The sequence below is a fragment of the Mustela lutreola genome, chromosome 2 (genome assembly GCF_030435805.1).
Source record: "Mustela lutreola isolate mMusLut2 chromosome 2, mMusLut2.pri, whole genome shotgun sequence".
Classification (NCBI taxonomy): Eukaryota; Metazoa; Chordata; class Mammalia; order Carnivora; family Mustelidae; genus Mustela; species Mustela lutreola.
This window is the reverse complement of record NC_081291.1, coordinates 141,366,577-141,392,280: the sequence shown is the minus strand read 5'-3', so window position 1 is coordinate 141,392,280 and position 25,704 is coordinate 141,366,577. Positions and strand designations below refer to the sequence as shown.

General features: G+C 35.7%; 1 protein-coding gene and 1 non-coding gene across 2 annotated transcripts in view; both read left to right on the top strand.

Moving 5' to 3' along the window:
* The window catches only part of RSRC1 (arginine and serine rich coiled-coil 1), a 419,337-nt gene that overhangs the window by 138,906 nt on the left and 254,727 nt on the right, over positions 1-25,704 (top strand). The gene's annotated exons all lie outside the window — the stretch shown is intronic.
* Positions 13,228-13,333, top strand: LOC131826135 (U6 spliceosomal RNA). The gene has a single exon (XR_009351430.1). It is a non-coding gene; the product is annotated as a U6 spliceosomal RNA (small nuclear RNA).

The window sequence follows — 25,704 nt, the reverse complement described above, 5'->3', positions numbered from 1 at the left end:
GCTCTCTGCTCCAAGGGGAGCCTGCTTTCTCCTCTCTCTTTGCCTGCCTCTCTGCCTGCTTGTGATCTCTGTCTGTCAAATAAATAAATAAAATCTTAAAAAAAAAAAAATATATATATATATATAAGAATTTACACAACTCAATACCAGAAAGCTAATAATCCAGTTAAAAAATGGGCAGGCAATATCAACAGACATTTCTCCAACAAAGATATAAAGATGGACAAGAGAAACATGAAAAGGTGCTCAACATCACTGATCATCAGGGAAATACAAGTCAAAACTACAGTGAGATAATCACCTCATGCCTGTCAGAATGACTTTATAAAATAACACAAGAAACAACAAATGTTGATGAGGATGTGGAGAAAAGGAACTCTTGTCTTTTAGTAGGGGAACTGCAAACTGGTTCAGCCACAGTGAAACAGAGGATAGAAAGAGGTTCCTCAAAAAAATTAAAAATAGGGGCCCCTGGGTGGCTCAGCGGGTTAAGGCCTCTGCCTTCAGCCCAGGTCGTGATCCCAGAGTCCTGCGATCGAGCCCCACATCGGGCTCTCTGCTCAATGCAGAGCCTGCTTCTCTCTCTCTCTCTCTCTCTCTCTCTCTCTGCCTGCCTCTCTGCCTACTTGTGTTCTCTGTCAAATAAATAAAATAAAATCTTTAAAAAAAAAAATTAAAAATAGAACAACCCTATGATCCTGTAATTGCACTATTGCACTATTGGTTATTTACCCAAAGAACACAAAAACACTAATTCAAAAGGATACATGCGCTCTTTTATTTACTACAGCATTATTTACAATAGCCAAATTATTGAAGCAGTCCAGGTGTCCATTGATGGATGAATGGATAAAGAAGTGGCGCATGCGCGCGCGCGCGCGCACACACACACACACACACACACACACACACTTTGTAAGAGCATGGGTAGAGCTAATATAATGCTAAGCAAAATAAGTAAGTCAGAGAAAGACAAATACCACTCATATGTGGAATTTAAGAAGCAGACAAAGGAAAAAATCTACAAACCAAAAAAGAGAATCTTAACTATAGTCAATAAACAGGTGGTTATCTGAGGGGAGATAGGTGAAATATGTGAAGGGAATTAAGAGTACCCTTATCATGATGAGCTCTGAGTAATGTATGGAATTGTTGAATCACTATATTGTACACCTGAAACTACATATAACACTGTAGGTTAACTATACTGGAATTAAAAGAAAATGTCTGGATACAAGTGGACCCATATAGTTCAAATCCATGTTGTTCCAAGGTCACCTGTAATTGTATATTAATTGGTCATAAAAAAGAATAAAGTACAGTTACATGCTACAATATGGATGAAATTGAGGTGATTAGCATACAACATGAATATAGTATAAACCAGTGAATTGTATACCTTAAAAGGATGGACTTTAAGATATATAAATTATATCTCAGTTAAAGCTCCTATTTAGAAGAAGGGAAGTTTCCCTTAAATTAAAATTAATTAAGTTAATTATTTGAATTAAATTCAAATAAATTTGAATTTGTCTGTTTTTTTCTTTTAGTATTTGCTATGTGTATTTTTTTTTAAAGATTTTATTTATTTATTTGACAGAGAGAGATCACAAGTAGGCAGAGAGGCAGGCAGAGAGAGAGAGGAGGAAGCAGGCTCCCTGCCGAGCAGAGAGCCAGATGTGGGACTCGATTCCAGGACCCTGAGATCATGACCTGAGCTGAAGGCAGAGGCTTAAACCACAGAGCCACCCAGGCGCCCTGCTATGTGTATTTTTGAGTTCTTTTGTTAGGTGTCTATACATTTAAGATTGTTAAATCTTTTTGGCGAATGTACTGTTTAATGATTATATGGTGTTGCTCTTTGTTCTTGACTGTATTATTGCTCTGCAGTGACATTGTCCAATATTGAATATAGCTAAGGCAGATATCCATTATCTTTGAAATGAGTTTCTTGTGCATGGATAGAACATTTTTCCCTGGTCCTGCAGAGTATTTTGAAGTATACTGATGTATATTTGAAGTATATTGAAGTATAATTGAGATACAACATTACATTAGTTTCAGTTAGAACATCATAATTTTTCCTTTGTGTACATTGTGGAATGATTACCGTATTGTCTGTTCACCCTTTGTCACCATACAAATTCTCATTTTTTTCATGTGAGGCAGACTTAAGATTTAGTATCTTAGCAACATTGAAATTTGTAATAAAGTATTTTTGACTATAGTCCCCATGCTGTACATTACAACCCCATGACTTACGTGTTTTACATGTGGACATTTGTATCTCTTGATCTTTACCCATTTTGCCCATTCCCAATCTCCTTTCTCTCTGATAAGCACCAACCTGTTCTCTATATCTGTGAGTTTTGCTTTGTTTGCTTATTTTCCTTTTTAGATTCCATTTATAAGTGAAATCATATGGTATTTGCCTTTCTCTGAGTTACTTTACTTAGCAAAATGTTTTTGAGATCCACCCGTGCTGTAGCAAATGGCAAGATTTCACTCTTTTTTAAAGCTGAATAATATTCCTTATACACGCACAAACACACATTATCTTTATTCAGATATTCTCCGTATGTTGGCTATTGTAAATTAATGTTGTAATGAACATAAGGATGCATATATCTATTTGAATCATTGTTTTCATTTTCTTGAGATAAATTTGCAGGAGTGAAATTGCTGGATTGTATGGTTCTTTTCTTTCTTTCTTTCTTTCTTATTTATTTATTTAGAGAGTTTGGGGGTTGCAGAGGGAGAGGAAGAGAGAATCGTAGGCAGGTTTCATGGTGAGCTTGAAACCCAATATGGGGCTCAATCTCATGACCCTGGGCTCACAAGCTAAGCTGAAATAAAGAGTTGTATACTTCACTGACTGAGCAACCCAGTTGCTCCTGACTGAGAGCAACTGAGCAACCCAGTTGTTCTATTTTTTTATTTTTTTAGGAACCTCTGTACTGTTTTCTATAGTGGCTACACAATTTTACATTCTCACCAAGACTGTACAAGGGTTCTCTTTTCTCTTCTTCCTCACCAACCCTTGTTATTTTTTGTCTTTTATATAATAGTCGTTTTGATAGTTGGGAGGTGATATCTTATTTTGCATTTGCATTTCCCTGATGATTAGTGATGCTGAGCATCTTTTCATGTGCATGTTGGCCATCATGTGTCTTCTTTGGAAAAAGAATTCCCAGCCAGTTTTTCTAATTAGAATTTTTAATTGAGTTTTATGAATTCTTTGTATATTTTTGTATTAACCCCTTGTTAGATACATATATGATCGCAAATATCTTCTCCCATTCAGTAGGTCCCCTTTTTATTTTTGCCATTGGTTTTCTTTGCTGTGCATATGTAATTCCATTTGTTTGTTGTTGCTTTTCTGGAGTTAGATCATTGTTTCTGGAGTTAGATCTAAAAATATATCATTAAATGAATCTCGAGTTTACCATCATTTATGATTTCTTCTAGAAATTTTATGATGTCAAGTCTTACATTCAAGTCTTTATTCCATTTTGAGTTAATTTTTGTGCGTGGTATAAGATAGTTGTCCAGTTTCACTGTTTTGTATGTGACTGTCCAGTTTCTCCAGCACCATTTACTGAAGGGATTGTCTTTTCCACATTGTATATTCTTTCTTCCTTTGTTATAAAAATAATTGGCCATATATGTATGGGTTTATTTCTGGAGTCTCTATTCTGCTCCACTGATACATGTATTTGTTTTGTTTTGTTTGCCAATATCATACTGTTTTGATTACTATAGCTTTGAGGTATGGTTTGAAATCAAGTTGCATGATGCCTTCAGCTTTGGCTCAGGACTGCTTTGGCTATGAAGGATCTTTTGTGTTTCCATACTGATTTTTGGATTGTTCATTTTATTTCTGTGAAAAAATGTTATTGGCATTTTGATTATATTGAATCTGTACATTATTTTGTATAATATGGCCCTTTTAACATTAGAAATTCTTCCAGTCTATGAGGCACAGAATATCTTTCTATTTGTTTGTGTCATCTTCAATTTTTACAGTTTTCTGTGTCTAAATCATTTCCTTGTTATTTTAATTTTTACTGTTTTCTTTTTCATGCTGTTCTAAAGAAGGTTGTTTTATTTCTCTTTCTGATAGTTCATTGTTAGTTTGTAAAAACATAACAGATTTTTGCATATAGATTTTGTATCCTGCAACTTTATTGTATTCATTTACTAGCTTTCTGGTGGAATATTAGGGTTTTCTATACATCATGTTGTTCAGAAACAGTAATAATTTTACTTTCTTCCTTTCTAATTTGGATGCCATTTATTGCTTTTTCCTGCCTAATTCGTAGAATTTTCAATACTATATTGAATAAAGTGGCAAGAGTGGGCATCCTTTTCTTGTTCCTAATCTAAAGGGAAAAGTTCTCAGCATTTGTCTATTGAGTATGATATTAGCTGTGGGTTTTCTTTTTCTTTGTTTGAGAGAGAGATGGAGCACAATCGAGGGGGGTAGGGACAGAAGGAGAAACAGGCTCCCCGCTGAGCAGGGAGCCCGACCTGGGGCTCCATCCCAGGACCCTGGGATTATGACCTAAGCCAAAGGCAAACACTTAACTAATTGAACCACCCAGGCACCTGTTGAATCTCTAACTCTTAAATGCCATCAAAGAAGCCATAAATATTTTTTTAAAAATCTCTGCCAATTGTATTATTTCTCAGAGAAAGTATCGATCTGGATTTATTTAGTCTGCCATTATTAGAATCTGAGTTTCTATCTTCTTTTTTTACTTCCAGTATACTTCAGTATGAGATCAATTTGTTATCTTTCCAGTATACTTCAGTATGAGATCAATTTGTTATCTTTTTTACTTTCTATTCTCCCTTCCAAATAATTTTTCTCTCACCCTTTAGTTCAAATAAAGTAAGTTAAAATACACTGTGCAATTGTGCTAGTCATCATGAAACTTTCTTTCTTTCTTTTGGTGCCATATATTTCCTAGATAATATTCCTCTTTCACTGAAGACTGGCATCTGGCTTGCTGTCTTTTTGTCCTTGAATTCATTATTTAAGTTTCAGTAGGCTAGAGCTCTTAGAATTTCAGATACGTATGTATAAGTGTATGTTCCAGAACCTTAAGTCCAGCCTATCTATAGCTAATCTCATGAATTCCACCCAGAGTTTTTCCACATCCACAAAACAATTTAAAAGTTTTTCTCTGGGGTTATACTTCTGATCACATCCAACTGCTTTTTTTTAAAAAATTATTTTTATTAACGTATACTGTATTATTTGCCTCAGGGGTACAGGTCTGTGAATCATCAGGCTTACACATTTCACAGTGCTCACCATAGCAAATACCCTCCCCAACCACCTTCTCCCTACCTCCCCACTCCCCAGCAACTGCTTTTAGACCATCGATTCCATAGATTAAAAACTATGCTGTTGTTGCGTATACAACTTTTACATGGTTCTTTGGGGATAATGGTTACCACATTTTCTCAGCCCAGAATTAGAGCATGTGATCAGACAAACATGTATGTACCTACAGGGTTACTAGATTATAAATTAATATTGAGTACTGCATTCTTTTCTCTGAAAAAATCCATAATGTTTCACCATGCTAGATTTACTGGATATTACATTAGACTGGTAAGTGGGCTCTAGTCCTGGCTCTTCTAATTTGTATATGACTTTGGATTGGTCACTTAACATTTCTGGGTTTATATATATATATTTTTAAACATTTTTATTTATTTATTTGACAGACCGAGATCACAAGTAGGCGGAGAGGCAGGCAGAGAGAGAGAGAGGAGGAAGCAGGCTCCCTGCTGGGCAGAGAGCCTGATGTGGGGGCTCTATCCCAAGACCCTGGCATCATGACCCCAAAGGCAGAGGCTTTAACCCACTGAGCCACCCAGGTGCCCCTGGGTTTATATTCTTTAACTGTGAAATGAGAGGGATAGAGTACATGGTCTCTGAAGTCTCTTTTTGTGGTGGAAGATTACCTTACCAGTCTTGAATGAAGAAGACTATATATAATATTCTGTGATTGAAGGGGAAGGAGAAGGTTCTCAGTATAAACTTTAAATTATGATGTTTAGACTCTTCATATTAATAATTACCCTGATTTGGAGTCTACCTTTTCCATATGCAAGACAATGGTGACTGAATGTAGCCTAGGTGTTACTACCTAAGACATGCCTTCCTTTCTTTCTGTCACTAATTTATCAAATAGTTGTGACGTACCTACTGTGTCTGGCTCTTTGTTGTTTTTTGGGGGGATACCACGGTGATTGATAGTTACGGTTCTGAATCCATGTAGCTTATAGTCCAGTGAAGGAAAACAGCAATTATGAAGTCACGTAAATAAATATAAACTTTCAGTGGTGATAAATATCATGGATGAGAATTGCATAGTACGCTACATAGCATATAACAGGGGAGGGAATTTGATTTACAACAGTCAGACACACTTTCTTTAAAAAATGAGAATGAATTGAAACCAGTGAATGAAGAAGAACATTGTAGACAGAGGAAACATCATCTGCGAAGGTCCCTAGACACAAGAGAGACTGATATGAACAGGGACTGAAAGATGTTAAGAGTCACTAGTATGGAGAAAAGGGGGGAACACAGTATGAGTTGGGGCCAGAGAAGCAGATAGGGGCTAGACTCTGTAGGGCCCTGTAGACGTGGTTAAGGATTTTGGTCTCTATCTTAAGAATAACAGGATGCCTTTGAAGTGTTTTAATCTGATTGGTGACATGATCAGATTAGTGTTTTGAAAAGATCACTCCAGCTGCAGTGTGGAAAACAGATTGCAGAGGATAAGAGTGGATGCAGAGAAACCAGATTAGTAGCACAGTAGTCCAGGAGAGATGTAATAGTAGCTTGAACCAGGGATTTGGCATTAAAGATAGAAAAGTTGATGGATTTGAGACATATTATGTATTTAATGATGGATTCAGTTTGGTAAAAGAGAGGAGGATGCTGAGGATAACCAGTAGTTTTCTGGTTTGTATTATTGGAGTGATGGATTTTATATATACATGTATATATGTATATGTATATATAAAATCGACTAATGGTTATCCTGGAAGAGACCGTGGTATGACAGAAGATTGTAAGTTTGCTTTGGACATTCAAGAAGTGAAATAAAATAGGCAAAAGGGTATGTAGGTACTGAGCTCAGGAGTGTTCTGGCCTGGAGTGTTGGGTTTTTAATTCCTGTTGATCTTTAACTCTTCGTGTATTTTACTTGGAATTTGATAATTGTGCATACCTATAAAGGGGAGGCTATACTGACCAAAGCAATATTTCTCATATGGTAAGATTAAATGACAGTGACTGCTGAATCTGATCCATGGGCCATAGCAAAGATAAATGCCATGTGCCATCTATTGCTTTGGGAGCTATTAAAATGTGCCTGGCACTGTTGTGATTATTGGAGAATGTGTAAGACCAATAAGACATGGTCCTTGATTTTGGGAAACTTTCATCTAGTTTGATAATTGGACATGTAAATAGATGGTAACAGCGTCATGTGAGTGCTGTGACAGAGAGATGCTCACTATATTAGGGAAGCATATCAAACGGCTACTTAACCCAAAATGAGTTAGTCAAGGAAGATTTTCTAAAGGTGTTGATACTAAGCCATCTGGAAAAACAGAACATAGAAGAGGAAGTAAGAAGGAGACGGAAAAAGGAAAGGACTGAATCAAGAGGGATCATAGAGTGCTTGGGAATTATTTTATTCCCGCCTTTTGGGTGAAATTACCATTTTATTGTCAGGCAATATGCAGAAGAGGGTGGGAACAAGAGGGTGACATTTAGCTTTGTTCTTCCTTTTTTCTTTTGTTTCTTTCTCTCCCTCTCCTTCCTTCCTTTTCCTTTCCTCTTTTTTCTTAATAGATAGAATACTTACATAGTTCAAAACCGAACATTACATAATGATATAAACATACAGTAAAGAATCTCTCTTCCACCTCATCTCCTATCCACCCAATTCCTAGCCTCACATCAACCCCCAGAAATCCGGGTCCCCACATTTATTAGTTTCCTACACATCCTTCTAGAATTTCTTTAAAAAGCTATAAGCAAATATAAATATATGCACTTAAACTTATTTTTCCTTTTGAGATTATTGTGACTAAAATAAATTTAAGCAGAGGTTATAGAAGGAGATGCCAAAGGAGTTTTGACTTGAACAATTTTAAATCTGGGAAGTAGCATTAAGGAGAAAGGATTAAAGGCTGAGAGACCATTTTGAAGTTTTATAGTAAGTACGGCTGAAAGAGCAGTGATGAAGCTTTACTTAAAGTAGTGGTAGTAGAGGATAAGGTAAGTAGAAAATAAGTAAAGAATGTTACCCAACTGGATCTTGATCTAACTTGGGTTCAGACACCGGCTGGTTATTTAATACTAAACAGTAGTGTGGAGACACTAAGAGTAGTGTTTGGATGAGTTGTGTGAATGAATGGTGCGGGGAAGAAAAGTGGGGCTTATCCATGAAATGAGGAAAAGAAGCTAATAGAGAAGCTAGGTATAGCACAGTAGTTAAAAGCTCATACACTAGAGTTCTGTAGACTTGGTTTTAAATCCAACTCTTCCATTTACGGGCTGTGTGATCCTGGGCAAGTCACTTAATCTCTCTAAGTCTTAGGGTTTTTTTTATCTGTAAAATAGCCATGATGAAAATAACTACCTCCTGGGATTGCATGAGGATTAGGGGGGATAATGCATAAGGAAGGCCTTGTATCCAGGACTCACTCAGAGATTGGGAAGTTATTTGATCATTTGAAATGAATGAAGGTAGAGAATGAGAGGGTGGTTAAGTGAAAGTGGAAAAGAACATGAAATATTTCATGGTTATTTTGATAATCTCCAGTAGTTGACTTGAAAATGCCATGTTGAGTTCTTTGGGCCTCAGCCTATCTATGTATACAATAACAGTAAGTTAAACTAAGTGATCATTGATACTTTTCACTCTGTTCTTTGACGCCATAACTAACCATCTTTGAACTCTAAAACTATATTATTTATGTTAGAGATTTCAGAAAAAAACTATTGTTCTTTCAGATGCTACTAATTTCTTGATTTGTGTTCATTATATTGCAACACCTGGAGTTTTACCTCTGCTAGACATTTGTTTGTTTTTATGTGGCTGCTTCCTTAAATAATTTGTTGTTTTGACCATAAAATATAGTGTTTTTTTTCTCTTTTCTTCTTCCCCTTCGCCCCCCCCCTCCAATAACCACCTTGTAAAAAGACTATTGTTTGCCTTGGCCCTTTTAATCTGCCCATGAGGAATTCAAGCCGAATGATAGGGAGCTGTGAAAATCCAGTTAGTGTGAGCTGTAATCTTTTTTGCTGGCTTTAAATAGTTAGAGTACCATGCAGACACCCTGCAGATAACTGAATCAAAACATAAAGTAATCACCTAAACATGGATTCTGCCTTTGCTGTTATGGAACTATTGTAGAAATTGCTAATAACCATTTATTTTTCAGAAAAATACTTGGTCATGATATCAAATAAAATCAGGGTTAGATATTAAAAGCTCTATTTCACAGGTAGGTAACCTGGGTGTTTGTGAAAGGCATTGATTTCTGAAAGTTTGATATTATCCTGTATTTATAATATCCTCTATTATAGAATTAGGAAAATATCTTTATAGAAAGAGAATATTTATAATCCTCTAATCTTTCAGTTGTCTTCTACTTCAGATATTGCTCAAGGAAAACAAGAAACTGTTAATATAATCAGGCTTTTTGAAGTATAATAAAACAGAAGTATGCTGCCTCTCCTTTTTTCTTATAAAAGAAACTAGTTTCACTAATGCAGTTTATTGAATTGAGGTAGCAAAATATTCTCTAATAACTTTGTCAAATAGAGGTTTATTTTTCTAAGTTTACTGGCTCTTTTTTTTTTTTTAAAGTTAAAAGATGGATCTCTCATCCATTAGATTCTGCATTAGAGCGATGAGAAACACTGTGTGCAGTATGCCGATGCCACCTCCTAATTTTATTAGCTTTCCATTTTCTAATACTGCGGTTGATAATATTCTGGTGAAGTTTATAAAATAAAATAGGCTATTTGTTGAAACCAGTATCCTAGTGTTGCTGGCATGATTCATGCTACATTAGGAGCTCATAAGTCATTAGTAATCTTTTATGTTCAATGTATTATCCTGAGCAGCAAACTTACACTCCTTTGTTTTGAAAGATTCATAGTGTCTATTCCAGGACAAAGGTTTCATAAAGTGGAGATGCCTTTCCTATGCTTAGCACCTTGCCTTAGGCAATTTATAGAGCTCAGCATGCCAGTTTTTCAAAATAGAGGAGCCCACTTTTCATCAAAAATATAGATTCTGATTCACAGACCTATATCCCTGAAACAAATAATACATTATTGGTTAATTAAAAAATATATAGATTCTGAGACTGTGGTTGCCAGTCCACATTCTCAACACTCAGTTTTTCTGTCAACTTTTTATTATAGAAATAGTAAGACTTATAAAAAGGTGAGAGATTGGTGTAAAGAACCCAATCTTTCCATGTTTTACTTGAACATACGTGGTCTATTTTAAGTATGCTGTATACAAATAGCTTTGGAAAAAGCCATTATTACTATTATTTTTTTAATTGAGGTATAACTAAATTGAGGTATAACATTAAATTAGTTTTAGATGTACAACATAATGACTAGATATTTGTGTATACTGTAAAATGATCACCACAGTAAGTCTAGTTACCTTCCGTAGTAAAACAAACTATTATATTGCCTAGATATTATTATTATGTTGCTGAACGTCTCCATGAAAGTTCTAAAAGCCATTGCTATTTTAGTGGACTGATAAGTTTGGGTATATGGTTAGATTAATAATAACATTAAGAGGGACATTATAAGTTAGATATTTTATTAGCAGTTATAATGTTCTCATTTGCATATAGTATACTATATATGTTATATAAAACATTCTGACCAACAGATGTTAGTAGGGGAATATCTAGGTATTTGGTAATAATGATAGCATTACTTCTCATTTAGCTTCCATTTTCTCACTTGTAACTATCTTTGTCTCTAACCTTTCTAAGCTGCCTACTCCTATAGTCATGCCAAATGTGGGGCTCGAACTATTGGCCCCGAGATCAATAGTCCCATGCTCTACTGTACTATAGTCAAATCTTAACAAGTTAACAAGCTTGTCATTATCACCAAGCTGTATCCCTCATTTATATCTTGTTAGCATATATTTCTTTCTTTCTGCTATTTTTCTAGTTCAGTTACTTTAGTATCCTCTACAAAAATGTTTGACCTTATTGAGGCCATCAAAAGAAAGATCTTTTTTTTTTTAATTTATTTCCACTGATACATGAATGGAGTGATATTTCCACTGATACAGATCAAGCCAGTATCATTTTCTATCTGAACTATAGCTTAGTTGGACTTCTTACTTTCACTCTTACCCTCCCTACAAACCATTATCAACAGAGCAGTCAGGGAGATCTCTTAAAAACGTTAGTTATCCTCCTTCAGTTTTTTTCCCTCAGTTTACATTGAAGTAATTTTAATTGATTATTAAATTTGAAAGTTGTTTTCACCAAATTTCCCTTGCATCAAAACCTACGAGTTGCACCAAGTTAAGCGGTAACTGCTAAATGATAAATGATCTGGCCTAGCCCATGAACCTTTAACTGATACTTTTTTTTTTAAGGTTTTATTTATTTATTTATTTGACACAGAGAGAGATCACAAGTAGGTAGAAAGGCAGGGAAAGAGGGAGAGGGGGAAGCAGGCTCCCTGCTGAGCAGAGAGCCCTATGCGGGGCTCCATCCCAAGACCCTGCGATCATGACCTGAGCTGAAGGCAGAGGCTTAACCCACTGAGCCACCAAGACTCCTCTTAACTGGTACTTTAAATCTAACTGTTTCTATAAATAAGCTGTGAAAGCATATAGTCTACTGTATGGCATGTGGTCAGACGATCTGAGAGAAGAATATCAAAACTGACTTAATTTTTTAAACTGAAAAACAAAAAATGACATGTTTTCTATCTGGAAGAGAATTTAAGAAGTATCATTCCTGACTTAGTAAATGTTTTCAAAGACTGTAATAACACAGAAATAAAGAAACTTTTTATCTTTTTAACCAGATAATTGGCCTGTCATATATTTTCTTCTCTTTCCTTGATTTAGAGGAAGAAGATAATTCTCAAACATTATGTATTTGAATCTCTTTCAAATTATGTTTTTAAACTATCCATCTTGATAACTCCTCTTTCTACCTCTTTACTTTTTCCCTTTACAAAACCAGTCTTTTGTTTCTCTTGATAATGATACTGAACTCCTAGTGCCTTAACACTAAAAGAAATTTTTTAGATTGTTATGTTAGACGTAGGGCAACAGAGATCTAGTCCAGCCTATTTTCTTTGCAGATGAGAAAACTGAGGCTACCAGAGGTTAAATTATGTTATTTTCCCAAGGTAACAATCAAGGTAAGATTTATCAATAAGTTAAGTAGTTGTACAAATAACTCTTAAGTTATTTAAGATTAAGTCAATAGTTAAGTAGTTGTACAAATAACTCTTATTGAAGTACATGTTTTACACTTAGACATTTTGTATCTCCCCACTGTGACTAACTCCAGTATATATCTAAAAAATATGTATTAATAAATGTGGGCATTTTCTGAGATTTGAAGATTCAGTTAATCTGCTGCCTCTTGATAACTCATTAAAAGCCATTCCTCTACCTGTCACTAGCTATTCCAGTTACTGCTGCCCAAACTAAAGGGTTTGCTGTTATTGTTAAAAAGGAAGATTTGCATTTCTTTGGGTTTAGACACAATTAGAAGGTATAGGACAGATTAAGTATAACAAACACATTAGTGACTTGTTGGTGCTTTCTCACAGATTTAACCAAAAGAATTGTGGGAGAAAAAAAACTTACACCTAACAAGAAAAAACAAAAACATTTATAGAGACTGAAGTGTGAATAAAATTCTAATAGTCCTTAAAAATATTTTTTAGATAAACTAAAACACTAAAGAGAATATTAATTACATCTAAAATAAGTATTTGATACCATTGTATCAGTCAGGAAGAGGAAACCACACTCCTTATCTTAACAGAATTTTTTATGGTGAGTTGGTTAAATAGTATGGGAAGGTGATTTAAAAGGGGGAACGCTGAGATAACAGAGATAGTAATACGAAGAATCATGTACTGCTTCTAGGGGAACAAAGAGAAGTTGGGTGCTCTCTTTGGCAGCACATATACTACAATTGGAACAATACAGAGAAGATTAGCATGGCCCCTGACAAGGATGACACACAAATTTGTGAAGCATTCCATGTATTTTCCAGAATCTTTAGGGGAAAAAAAGAGAGAAGAGGATTTAGATTATCAGAATTTAGGATCTCAGAGAAGGGCAGAACTGGGATCCAGACTTGGAAAGAATAGGTGTTGATTGAGTAGTGTTGGTACCTCCAGGGGTTTGTGGTATGGGCTTCACAGAACTAAGAGCTGGACCTTTGAGAAGTAGATGCTGCTTGGCTACTGCTAGTGGCCTCTGAGGGAATGTGATGGGTCTGGTTCTGGGAAAATGGAAAACAACAACAACCTATAAATTGGAACCTACTCTACTAAGGAGTTACTTCCTCTAGGGGAAAGACTTGTTGCCATGGCAGCCCTGACAGGAGCAGCAAGTAAAAACAGGGAAGCCCTTCTCACTTGCTGGAACTATTCAACTTTCTAACACCTCTTCCTAGCAGAATTTAACAGGGTGCTAGCTGGCAAAGGAAGAATACCATTTGCAGAATTCTGTACTAGATTTATGACAGAGACAATAGCTTAGTAGCTAGTACAACCATTAATTTCTATTTTCATTCTTTCGTACTAAAAACTTTCCATTTCTCTTCCCTGAAGTGCTGATAGTTGTTTATATCCATTGGTTCCTACTGTTGTTGAAGAGATAACAAATAACCTGAGTGTTTGAGATTACTGATTAGGTCTTTCTCAATCTGTGTGCCCCAAGCCTAGTGTTATATGAGGTTATTTAGGCTTTTGCCCATGGTGGTAACTTTATGGTGTAGCATGTTGCTCAGCATCCCCTTCCTTCCTTCCTTCCTTCCTTCCTTCCTTCCTTCCTTCCTTCCTTCCTTCCTTCCTTTCTTCCTTCCTTTCTTTTTTCTTTCTTTCTTTCTTTCTTTCTTTCTTTCTTTCTTTCTTTCTTTCTTTCAGATCTTACTTATTTATTTTTCAGAGAGCAAGCAAGCGCATGGGCAGGGGAAGGTGCAAAGGGAGAAACAGGCTCTGAGCTGAGTAAAGAGTCTGATGTGGCACTCGATCCCAGGACTCTGGGATCATGATCTGAGCTGAAGGCAAATACTTAACTGACTGAGCCACCCATTCATCCCTCAGCACCCTCTTTCTTACAGATGCTAAGGGTGCACAGTTCTGAGTTTTGAGTTTACTTTTCTCTACACATTTTCACTACAGTAAAGTTTTTTTTGCTCTTTTACTTTCCTTCCCTTTTCTGTAGCCACCCAGAGTTTCCTCTTTTTAGACTGGCTGATAACAGGATTGATTTGTAGTTTGTGCATATTGGAACCAAAAATGATGGGTTAAAATGTGTATATTAGTAATTAAGAGCCTTTTAATATTCTGTATAAGGGAACTTACAATTAAGGAATATTTTCCATATACTATTGTTCTCAAGATTTTTTTTCTCCTAATTGCCCCCCTAGGAGAAAAATTAAATTTATGCAAACCATTTTAATACCTAAAAATCTATCTGCTATTCCCCCAATTGAGAATTGGGAATACATCTATAAAATATACATGGAATATATTAGGAGATGTGGGTTCCATTACAAACTCAGTTCCTGAATACAAACTCATTTACCAAATAAGGATCGCCTTGTCTTCCCTTCCTCCTTCGACCCTTTATTTAGATCAGTGGCTTTCAAACTTTTCTTATCCCTTCTTTAATCCTTATCTTCCCCTTTCCTTTCTGTTCTTTCCATCTTTCTCCTTACTTGCTCCATTTTTCCTCCTTGGCTGGAGTGAGTGAATGGATTGAGATGCTTTTACTCTCCTGTTGCATATGCAAAGATAGTTTGGAAACCAGTTAGTCTCTGATTATATCATATAATTTGATATATGATATATATCAAATTATATATATCAGATTATATATCAAATTATATATATCAAATTATATATATCAGATATATATCAAATTATAGGATATAATCAGATAAATTGAAAGACTGTTTGGAAAGCATTGGAGAGAAATGTGAGCTAGGTTTCTGGACCAGCATTCAGAAACTTTTTTCCATAAAGATCCAAATAGTAAATACTTTCAGCTTTGTGGACTTACAGTGTCTGTCAGAACTACTCAGCTCTGTGGTTGTAATGTGAAAAGCAGCCACAGACAATAAATAAATGAATAGGCATGTCTTTGTTGCAGTAAATTTTACTTACATAAGTGGGGGAGGGGTGGGCGGAGAAGGGGGGGCCAAGTTAGTTTAAGGACTATAGTTTGTCATCTTCTGGTGTAGGCTGCCACAACCTCTTGTATAGAAAAGTGGCCTCCCAAAGAGGTGTAGATACTTTTGATTGCACCCTTCTTAACTTAAATACAATTTTTAGTATACGTGTATATATTTTCTAGTTTATTTAAAAATTTGATAGATGTACTAATATGCTAATCTATTATGTCATCATTTTTAAGAGTAGCATACTTTGCATTGTATAGATGCATACTAACCTATTTTAAAATCCTTGTGTCTTTGGACATATAAGTTGCTTTCATTTATTGAAATGATGGATATTCTTGTACATATACATATATCTGTACATGTTCATGTATCTGTACATATATGCAGAAATATTTTTGTATGTGTATATTTCTTATATTTCTGTAGAATAAATTCCTTGACATGAACTTGCTGGGTTAAAGAGTATTGGTTTTTAGGAGGTTAACATACATTGCCATTTTGTACCCTGGGAAGCTGGTATGAATTCCCCCTTCTTCCACTGCTAGCAGTGAGTAAGTGCCCACTTTTAATGTACCAAAAATATTATTACTCTAGCCAAAAATTTTATTGACTGAATCAGTAAAATAATTATAATATAATATGATACTTCTTATTTCTGTGGGTGATGGAAAATTTACTTTGTCATTTCTGATTGCAATACTCTTTTTAGAGGGAATTTAATGATGCTGTTTCTTGACTATTACTAAAAGGGATGGATATTGACAGATCTGATGAAAGGATGGTTGAGCACCCAGGAAGTAAGTGTTCTGGTGCTTCAGTGAAACCACTTCAGACCTGCTTATTGTAGATTATAACACATCACACACGGGTGTTCAGACATTTGTTTGTCAGCTATCCCAGAAGGCTAGTTTCACTTTCAGAGCTCTTTTAAGAACTGTAGTAAACCATTACGAACTATATCCTTTGTATCTGGATGGCTTTAGCTTCTTATATTCTGAAGTCAATGTTGGGGGGGGAATCCCATCTTTTTCGATTGTATGCCATGAGTTTTCCCTCATAGTCTCTCAATTCTGATATCACTATTGATAAAATTCCTGGAAAAAATTACTGAGTTCATATCACCTTAGAAATGGGATGCTTAAAACAGCAGGTGATTGGATTTGTGAGATTATCATCAGATGAAAACATTTTAAGACTGAAAATAGTAAAAATCTGGCATTTTAAAATTAGTTTTATGCTTCCTAAATAGTTTTATAAATTCCAGATTTCTAAGTATATTAAATAATGCTTTAGGACTATATGCTCTATGTATACCTCTTTAAAGGGTAGATGTCCTTGCCTACTAAATATGAGTTTTCTTTTTCTGGTGCTGTCAGGTTTGAAGGAGGTAGGTTCCTAGCTGAAACTGAAAGTACTCTGTAGGAATTAATACACCCAATTAAGGTTTTTTGTAGCTCTTTAGTGACATAACTTCAAACTTAGACAAGAAGAGTAAAGAACTCTCATGAATACTTTATCCAGATTCACCAATTGTTTATCTTTTTTGCCTCATTTGCTTTATCAAATTCTCTGTCTCTCAGTACTCTTTCTTCTGAATCATTTGATAGTAAGTGGCAGGTATCAGTCCCTTTACGCCTAAATATTTTTGTGGTTATCCTGTAAGAATTTTTTTTTTTTTATGTAGCCACAACACAGTAATCCAAATCAAGAAATTTAACATTGACATGGTATTATCTAATCAGCAGTTCATAATTCCTGTTATGTCATATAACCTCCTATTTGCATGTCAACCACCTTTACCCTCCATCAAAGATCAAGTCTAGTCCAGAGTCACGTACTTTTTTTTTTGTTTTTCCAAAAGGTTTTATTTATTTATTTGACAGAGAGACAGTGAGAGAGGAGGCATAAACCGGGAGTGGGAGAGGAAGAAGCAGGCTTCCCGCCAAGCACGGAGCCCAATGCGGAGCTTGATCCCAGCACCTTGGGATAATGACCTGAGTTGAAGGCGAATGTTTCACCACTGAGCCACCCAGGCGCCCCCAGGGTCATGTATTATAGATAGTTGTCATGTCTCTTTAGTTTCCTTTAATGTAAACTAGTTTCTTGGCTTTTCTTCGTCTTTCGTGATCTTCACATTTTTAGAATTATATAGGCTGGTTGTTTGATTAGAATGTCCCTCAGTTCGGGTTTGTCCAATGTTTCCTAATGATTTGATTCAGTTTGTGTGTTTTTTTTTTGACAGAAATATCACAGAAATAACGTTGTGTCATCTGTAGCACATCATATTAGGACTCACAGAATGCTGGTATTTTTTCATTATGGTGGCGGTAACTTTGATCATTTGGTTAAGGCCCATTCAAAATTTGATCTGGCAACATAAAAAGAATTTTTATAGTGGTTTGATTTCTAAGGCACACATTCTTAATGAATAAATTGCTTTGATATATTTTTTCTGTATATAATACCTGATCCCCATTGGGGAACAAAACAAAACAAATGGGCTTGTTTGCTCAATATTGGTGAAAAAATTAAGTGAATAAATAAAATAATAGATTTTTATCTACATATATCAATTTTGGGGGTGTGAATTGTACTTAATTTGTCTGAAGTTCTTTATAATTTGTTCACAGATTGTATTAGTAGGTGATACATTATTTTATAACTTACCTAAAGACTTGTTATAATATGAAATTTTAATTTTTTTAAATTGTTTCATGTTTTAATACTTTCTTCCTTTTCTCATGCAGTGCTGAGCCCTATTCATATATTATCCCCCTTGTTTCTAGCCCTCTACCAAATCGAATCTGGAATATTCCATTATTTATATATTCCTCTTAGATACATTTTAAATTAGGAATGAAACAAATACAAAAGCTTGATACTCCATAAGCACATGGTTTTAAGAATTTTATTTTAAGGTGAGAAGGACTGTCACAAGTCCTTTATTCTGCTTTCAGAGTATCCATTCCTAAAAATTAAAATGTATCCTTTTCAAGTCCTTGACATAAGAGAATTCCAGCCTCCTTTAGTAATCTAGTCAGGTACTTAACACACTTTAGAAATGCTTTTCTGTAGTTAACCTAAGTTTGCTATCCTATTTCTTGTTTAATTGTAGTAAAAATGAAGAATAACTAGGTATTATTCTTACCTGAAAATGACCTTGAAAATACTAAATCCCATATCCTGAGTAAATTACTTGCTTTCTAAAATACCATTTTCTAATTCTCTCTTCAAATGTGTGACTAACCTGTGACTATCATGCCACTCTTTAGTTAGAAATCCAGAATTGGATAAGGACCATGGACCTTTTATTTATTGGCCTCAGATTTAATGTTTTAAAATTTGCAGTATGCTGCATGGTTCTTAATCCAAGCAAAAAACCAATAATGCATTATTTCTTTTGAGTGGGAATATTATTGAGATATGCTGACAGTATTGGAGTTTTGTATAAAGTTGAGCTGCAGAAGAAAGTTTGAAAATCAATAGTTTTATATGTTATAATTTAGTTTTTCACTTTGATTTCTCAAATTATTCAAGGTCTAGTTCTTTATTGTACTTTTAATAAAGAGTTGCTGGTAACTTTTCAAGCACATATAAAGTTCTGAGTAAAAGAACAAAGAAAGCTGAAAAATAGTAAAATAACGCACAAGAAAGATGGATTAAAATAAGAGTGAAGTTATTCTTTTTTTTAATTTTTAATTTTTTATTAGCATATAATGTATTACTAGCCCAGGGGTACAGGTCTGTGAATCGCCAGGTTTGCACACTTCACAGCACTCACCATAGCACATACCTTCCTCACTGTCCATAACCCAACCCCAACCCCAGCCCCCCCCCCAACCCTCAGTTTGTTTTGTGAGATTAAGAGTCTCTTATGGTTTGTCTCCCTCCCGATCCCATTTTGTTTCATTTTTTCCCTTCCCTACCCCTCAAGCACCTCCCACTTTGCCTCTTAAATGATATCTGGAATACTAAGAAAAGCATGCTGCTTAAAATCACATGTGTAGGGGCATCTGGGTGGCTCAGTGTTAGGCCTCTGCCTTGGGCTCAGGTCATGATATCAAGGTCCTGGGATCAGGCCCCGCATTGGGTTCTCTGCTCAGCAGGGAGCCTGTATTCCCCTCTCTCTCTATGCCTACTTGCCTCTCTGCCTACTTGTAATCTCTGTCAAATAAATAAATAAAATATATTTTTTTAAAAATCAGATGTTTAAAATGAAATTGTTGACTGTAAATGTGTAAGAAAAAGACAATATATTCACATACACATAAATGCATACATGTGAATAAAATACACTTTGGTGTCTATGTCCAACAGTGGTGCTCTGGAGACACATTTAGAAGTGAATTATGATTCGGATTTCAAGTCCTGCTCAATATTCTGAGTCAATATTATACTTTAACAATGAAGTCATGTTGGGGCACCTGGGTGGCTCAGTGGGTTAAGCCTCTGCCTTTGGCTCAGGTCATGGTCCGGTCCTGCGATCAAGCCCCGCATCAGGCTCTCTGCTCAGCAGGAAGCCTGCTTCCTCCTCTCTCTCTCTGCCTGCCTCTCCAACTACTTAAGATCTCTGTCAAATAAATAAAATTTTAAAATCTTAAAAAAAAAAAAAAGAAAGAATGAAGTCATGTTTCAGCCTATGTCAAGGGAACAAGGCACACAGGTTTAGATAATCTTACAATGCGCAGACAGGTTAGCAATCACTAAATTAAACTCATGATGTAGTTTAGTTAAATGATCTACTGATAACCAGATAATCATAGCACTCTACATGGCAATCTGGGTTCAGTAACTCATGGCTGTGTATGGAAATCATGCTTATATGGCAGATTTTTTGCTACCAGTGGTTATATTTAAAATGTTTTAGTTGTTCTTAGAGTGGCACTTGATGAAGTTTAGGGATGGGACCTCAGTTATTGGAAAGAGTGTATTTCTAGTTGGCTGCATTAAAAGCAACAATGTTAATTAACTGAATGAATAATAGGAACAGAATTCCATATGAAACGTGGCTTTCCCATTCTTTTTCTTTTAGCAAAGTGATTATGACCTTAAAAAAAGGCACCTACTGACTCTTGCAAGTGGAAAGGAAAAGATACGAAATCCTTTTCCACATTTCCTTATCTTACTACATCCGCTGTGATTTTATCATCATCAGAGTAGATGCAGATATTGCCCCCAAAGTTTTTTCTTATCAGTGGGCCCAGCTTTCTATATTGTCCTCACATTAGCTTAGTTAAACTTACTAGGAGATTGTCAGTTTGGTGTCTTTGCAACTCCTCTATTCTTTCTTGTAACCACAGTTCTCTTGTTAATAGTTGGTCTGATGTGATGACCAAAATTTCAGAGATTGGTTGTTAAGAGAAAAAATTTGGTTGTTAAGAAAAAAAATTTGAAATCCACAGAGTTAATGATATAACCCTTGATCATGTAAATTTAATACGAGAACCCATGCGGTATCATAGTGAAAAGAAGTTTCCTGTTTTATATTTAAGAGTATTTTAATTGAATCTTAATGCATTTAAGTTTCTACAGACCATTAATTTGGCATTCTTTTCATGATAAATGCTATGTGTTTAGAAAAATCAATATTAAAATTTAGCTTCAAAGAGTTCATGAAGAGAAACATAATGAAATCTTCATATATTATATACAAAAGACAAATCCCCGATCATTACTTTTTATGCAAATGAATTTGATTTAGACATAATTCCCCAACATCACCATGAATTTCCATCTGTGTAACCCTGATGTTCTTAAGCAGTCTGCAGTTACCTCATGCTCTGGGCTATATTCACTGTGCATGTATGGAAACTGTGACTATCTTAACACTTTAGATGATGATATGAATAACAATTGTTTGTTGATTTTATTCTCTATCTCCCTGGATAACCTGCTATCTGCAAAGGCTGAATAAGTGGCAGATAGCTTTTGTCATCCCTTATCCAAGCTGTACACTTGTAAGGAAGAGCAGGGATAATCGCCTCAATCTAATTAGGGGTTAAAAGAGGCCATGACTGTGATGTGGCAGTGAGACACCTTACTGTAGCAATCCTGTTTGCATTAGAAAAATAAGGTTGTCATATTGATTATTCAAATTGGCTTATATTGGCCAAGGCTCAATGGCTTGTATTGCAGCTGAAGCAGTTGAAGATCCCAGCTATTCACAGAAGACCTATGCTATAGCATATATTGTATTGTGGCTTGTTTGCTAATTTGGGGTTTTAAGAGTGAAGACGGAGTTTAATCAGGCGATTTAAAGGTTAAACTGATAATCAGAAACTGAAGTTTAGTTTCCACCTTGTGATTATGTAAATTCTGAATGAGTGAAGATCTAGTGACATTTTAGGCTCTAACTGAAGATATTATGTGTAAATATAAGAACATTGTTTAGAGCTGTTTTAGTCTGTTTATGCATGTTTTGATGGTAAAGAAAAAGGAGTAATTGATATTAATCAAAAGGATGCAGCTTGTGTTTCCTGTTTCCTTTCTCACTTCTCTTCAACCTGTTCTCCTTTGCTTCACCCAACTCTGGACTTTGGGTATCTTCTTAGAACAGAAATAGTGGAAAATAGAGACAGGTTTGAAAGTTTCTTGTACAAATCTTTTATCACTCTTTTTCAAATATCCCACTTAACTCTAAGTCCCACTAGGTTGCTATGCACAGATGGCCTATATTTTGATATATATATCAAATGCCTGTAGTCATTGGATACTTTTTATGAAACCTCCATTATAGAACCTAATTTTAAATAGCAAAATTTAATACTATAGTCCCCTCTACTAGTAGTCAGTTTTGCTTTTTGCTTTCTCCTTCTTGAGTATTGCAAGGATATATGGGAATTGTATTCAACATATTTCAGTCAGAATTGTTATCTTGTTACTTTTCACTGCTCAAATTGTAGCAAGTTTTTCTTGCTACACAAGAATTTCTTCACATTGGTTCCTGTATCCTTTACACATGACCCTGTTTTAAAAACAATTCTTTACATTTTGTTTCAGTCTCCGATTGAAATTTTATGTCCCAAAGCCTGGATTTAACCATTTATCCAAATAACATTGGCTCCTTTTAGTCGTGAATGGTAGGTAGAGGTCAAAATATCATGCTGCAGCGACAGCATTTCTTTACTTCAGTGGGCAGAACTTGAGAACACACTTGTGTTTCCTTGACTCTAAGATGTGGCCAGTTATAATTTTGTGTACTACTAAGAAAGAAAACATTGCCATTAATTTTAAGATACCATCTCATGCAAATGCATTCTCATTAGAATTATGTTAATATTCAAAATGTACATCTTAGAATCAATGAAATATGGTATATTAAATCAAGAGTTCATACTATTTATTTTATTTTTTTTTTAATTTTTTATTTTTTATAAACATATATTTTTATCGCCAGGAGTACAGGTCTGTGAATCACCAGGTTTACACACTTCACAGCACTCACCAAAGCACATACCCTCCCCAATGTCCATAATCCCACCCCCTTCTGCCAAACCCCCTCCCCCAGCAACCCTCAGTTTGTTTTGTGAGATTAAGAGTCACTTATGGTTTGTCTCCCTCCCAATCCCATCTAGTTTCATGGATTCTTCTCCTACCCACTTAAGCCCCCATGTTGCATCACCACTTCCTCATATCAGGGAGATCATATGATAGTTGTCTTTCTCTGCTTGACTTATTTCGCTAAGCATGATACGCTCTAGTTCCATCCATGTTGTCGCAAATGGCAAGATTTCATTTCTTTTGATGGCTGCATAGTATTCCATTGTGTATATATACCACATCTTCTTGATCCATTCATCTGTTGATGGACATCTAGGTTCTTTCCATAGTTTGGCTATTGTGGACATTGCTGCTATAAACATTCGGGTGCACGTGCCCCTTTGGATCACTACGTTTGTATCTTTAGGGTAAATACCCAGTAGTGCAATTGCTGGGTCATAGGGCAGTTCTATTTTCAACATTTTGAGGAACCTCCATGCTGTTTTCCAGAGTGGCTGCACCAGCTTGCATTCCCACCAACAGTGTAGGAGGGTTCCCCTTTCTCCGCATCCTCACCAGCATCTGTCATTTCCTGACTTGTTGATTTTAGCCATTCTGACTGATGTGAGGTGGTATCTCATTGTGGTTTTGATTTGTATTTCCCTGATGCCGAGTGATATGGAGCACTTTTTCATGTGTCTGTTCGCCATCTGGATGTCTTCTTTGCAGAAATGTTTGTTCATGTCCTCTGCCCATTTCTTGATTGGATTATTTGTTCTTTGGGTGTTAAGTTTGCTAAGTTCTTTATAGATTCTGGACACTAGTCCTTTATCTGATAAGTCGTTTGCAAATATCTTCTCCCATTCTGTCAGTTGTCTTTTGATTTTGTTAACTGTTTCCTTTGCTGTGCAAAAGCTTTTGATCTTGATGAAATCCCAATAGTTCATTTTTGCCCTTGCTTCTCTTGCCTTTGGCGTTGTTCCTAGGAAGATGTTGCTGCGGCTGAGGTCGAAGAGGTTGCTGCCTGTGTTCTCCTCAAGGATTTTGATGGATTCCTTTCTCACATTGAGGTCCTTCATCCATTTTGAGTCTATTTTCGTGTGTGGTGTAAGGAAATGGTCCAATTTCATTTTTCTGCATGTGGCTGTCCAATTTTACCAGCACCATTTATTGAAGAGGCTGTCATTTTTCCATTGGACATTCTTTCCTGCTTTGTCGAAGATTAGTTGACTGTAGAGTTGAGGGTCTATTTCTGGGCTCTCTAATCTGTTCCATTGATCTATGTGTCTGTTTTTGTGCCAGTACCATGCTGTCTTGATGATGACAGCTTTGTAATAGAGCTTGAAGTCCGGAATTGTGATGCCACCAACGTTGGCTTTCTTTTTCAATATCCCTTTGGCTATTCAAGGTCTTTTCTGGTTCCATATAAATTTTAGAATTATTTGTTCCATTTCTTTGAAAAAGATGGATGGTACTTTGATAGGAATTGCATTAAATGTGTAGATTGCTTTAGGTAGCAGAGACATTTTCACAATATTTATTCTTCCAATCCAGGAGCATGGAACATTTTTCCATTTCTTTGTGTCTTCCTCAATTTCTTTCATGAGTACTTTATAGTTTTCTGAGTATAGATTCTGTGCCTCTTTGGTTAGGTTTATTCCTAGGTATCTTATGGTTTGGGGTGCAATTGTAAATGGGATGGACTCCTTAATTTCTCTTTCTTCTGTCTTGCTGTTGGTGTAGAGAAATGCAACTGATTTCTGTGCATTGATTTTATATCCTGACACTTTACTGAATTCCTGTATAAGTTCTAGCAGTTTTGGAGTGGAGTCTTTTGGGTTTTCCACATAAAGTATCATTTCATCTGCGAAGAGTGATAATTTGACTTCTTCTTTGCCGATTTGGATGCCTTTAATTTCCTTTTGTTGTCTGATTGCTGAGGCTAGGACCTCTAGTTCTATGTTGAATAGCAGTGGTGATAATGGACATCCCTGCCGTGTTCCTGACCTTAGCGGAAAAGCTTTCAGTTTTTCTCCATTGAGAATGATATTTGCAGTGGGTTTTTCATAGATGGCTTTGATGATATTGAGGTATGTGCCCTCTTATCCCTACACTTTGAAGAGTTTTGATCAGGAAGGGATGCTGTACTTTGTCAAATGCTTTTTCAGCATCTATTGAGAGTATCATATGGTTCTTGTTCTTTCTTTTATTGATGTGTTGTATCACATTGACTGATTTGCAGATGTTGAACCAACCTTGCAGCCCTGGAGTAAATCCCACTTGGTCATGGTGAATAATCCTTTTAATGTACTGTTGAATCCTATTGGCTAGTATTTTGGTGAGAATTTTCGCATCTGTGTTCATCAAGGATATTGGTCTATAGCTCTCTTTTTTGATAGGATCCTTGTCTGGTTTTGGGATCAAGGTGATGCTGGCCTCATAAAATGAGTTTGGAAGTTTTCCTTCCATTTCTATTTTTTGGAACAGTTTCAGGAGAATAGGAATTAGTTCTTCTTTAAATGTTTGGTAGAATTCCCCCAGGAAGCCATCTGGCCCTGGGCTTTTGTTTTTTTGGAGATTTTTGATGACTGTTTCAATCTCCTTACTGGTTATGGGTCTGTTCAGGCTTTCTGTTTCTTCCTGGTTCAGTTGTGGTAGTTTACATGTTTCTAGGAATGCATCCATTTCTTGCAGATTGTCAAATTTATTGGCGTAGAGTTGCTCATAGTATGTTCTTATAATAGTTTG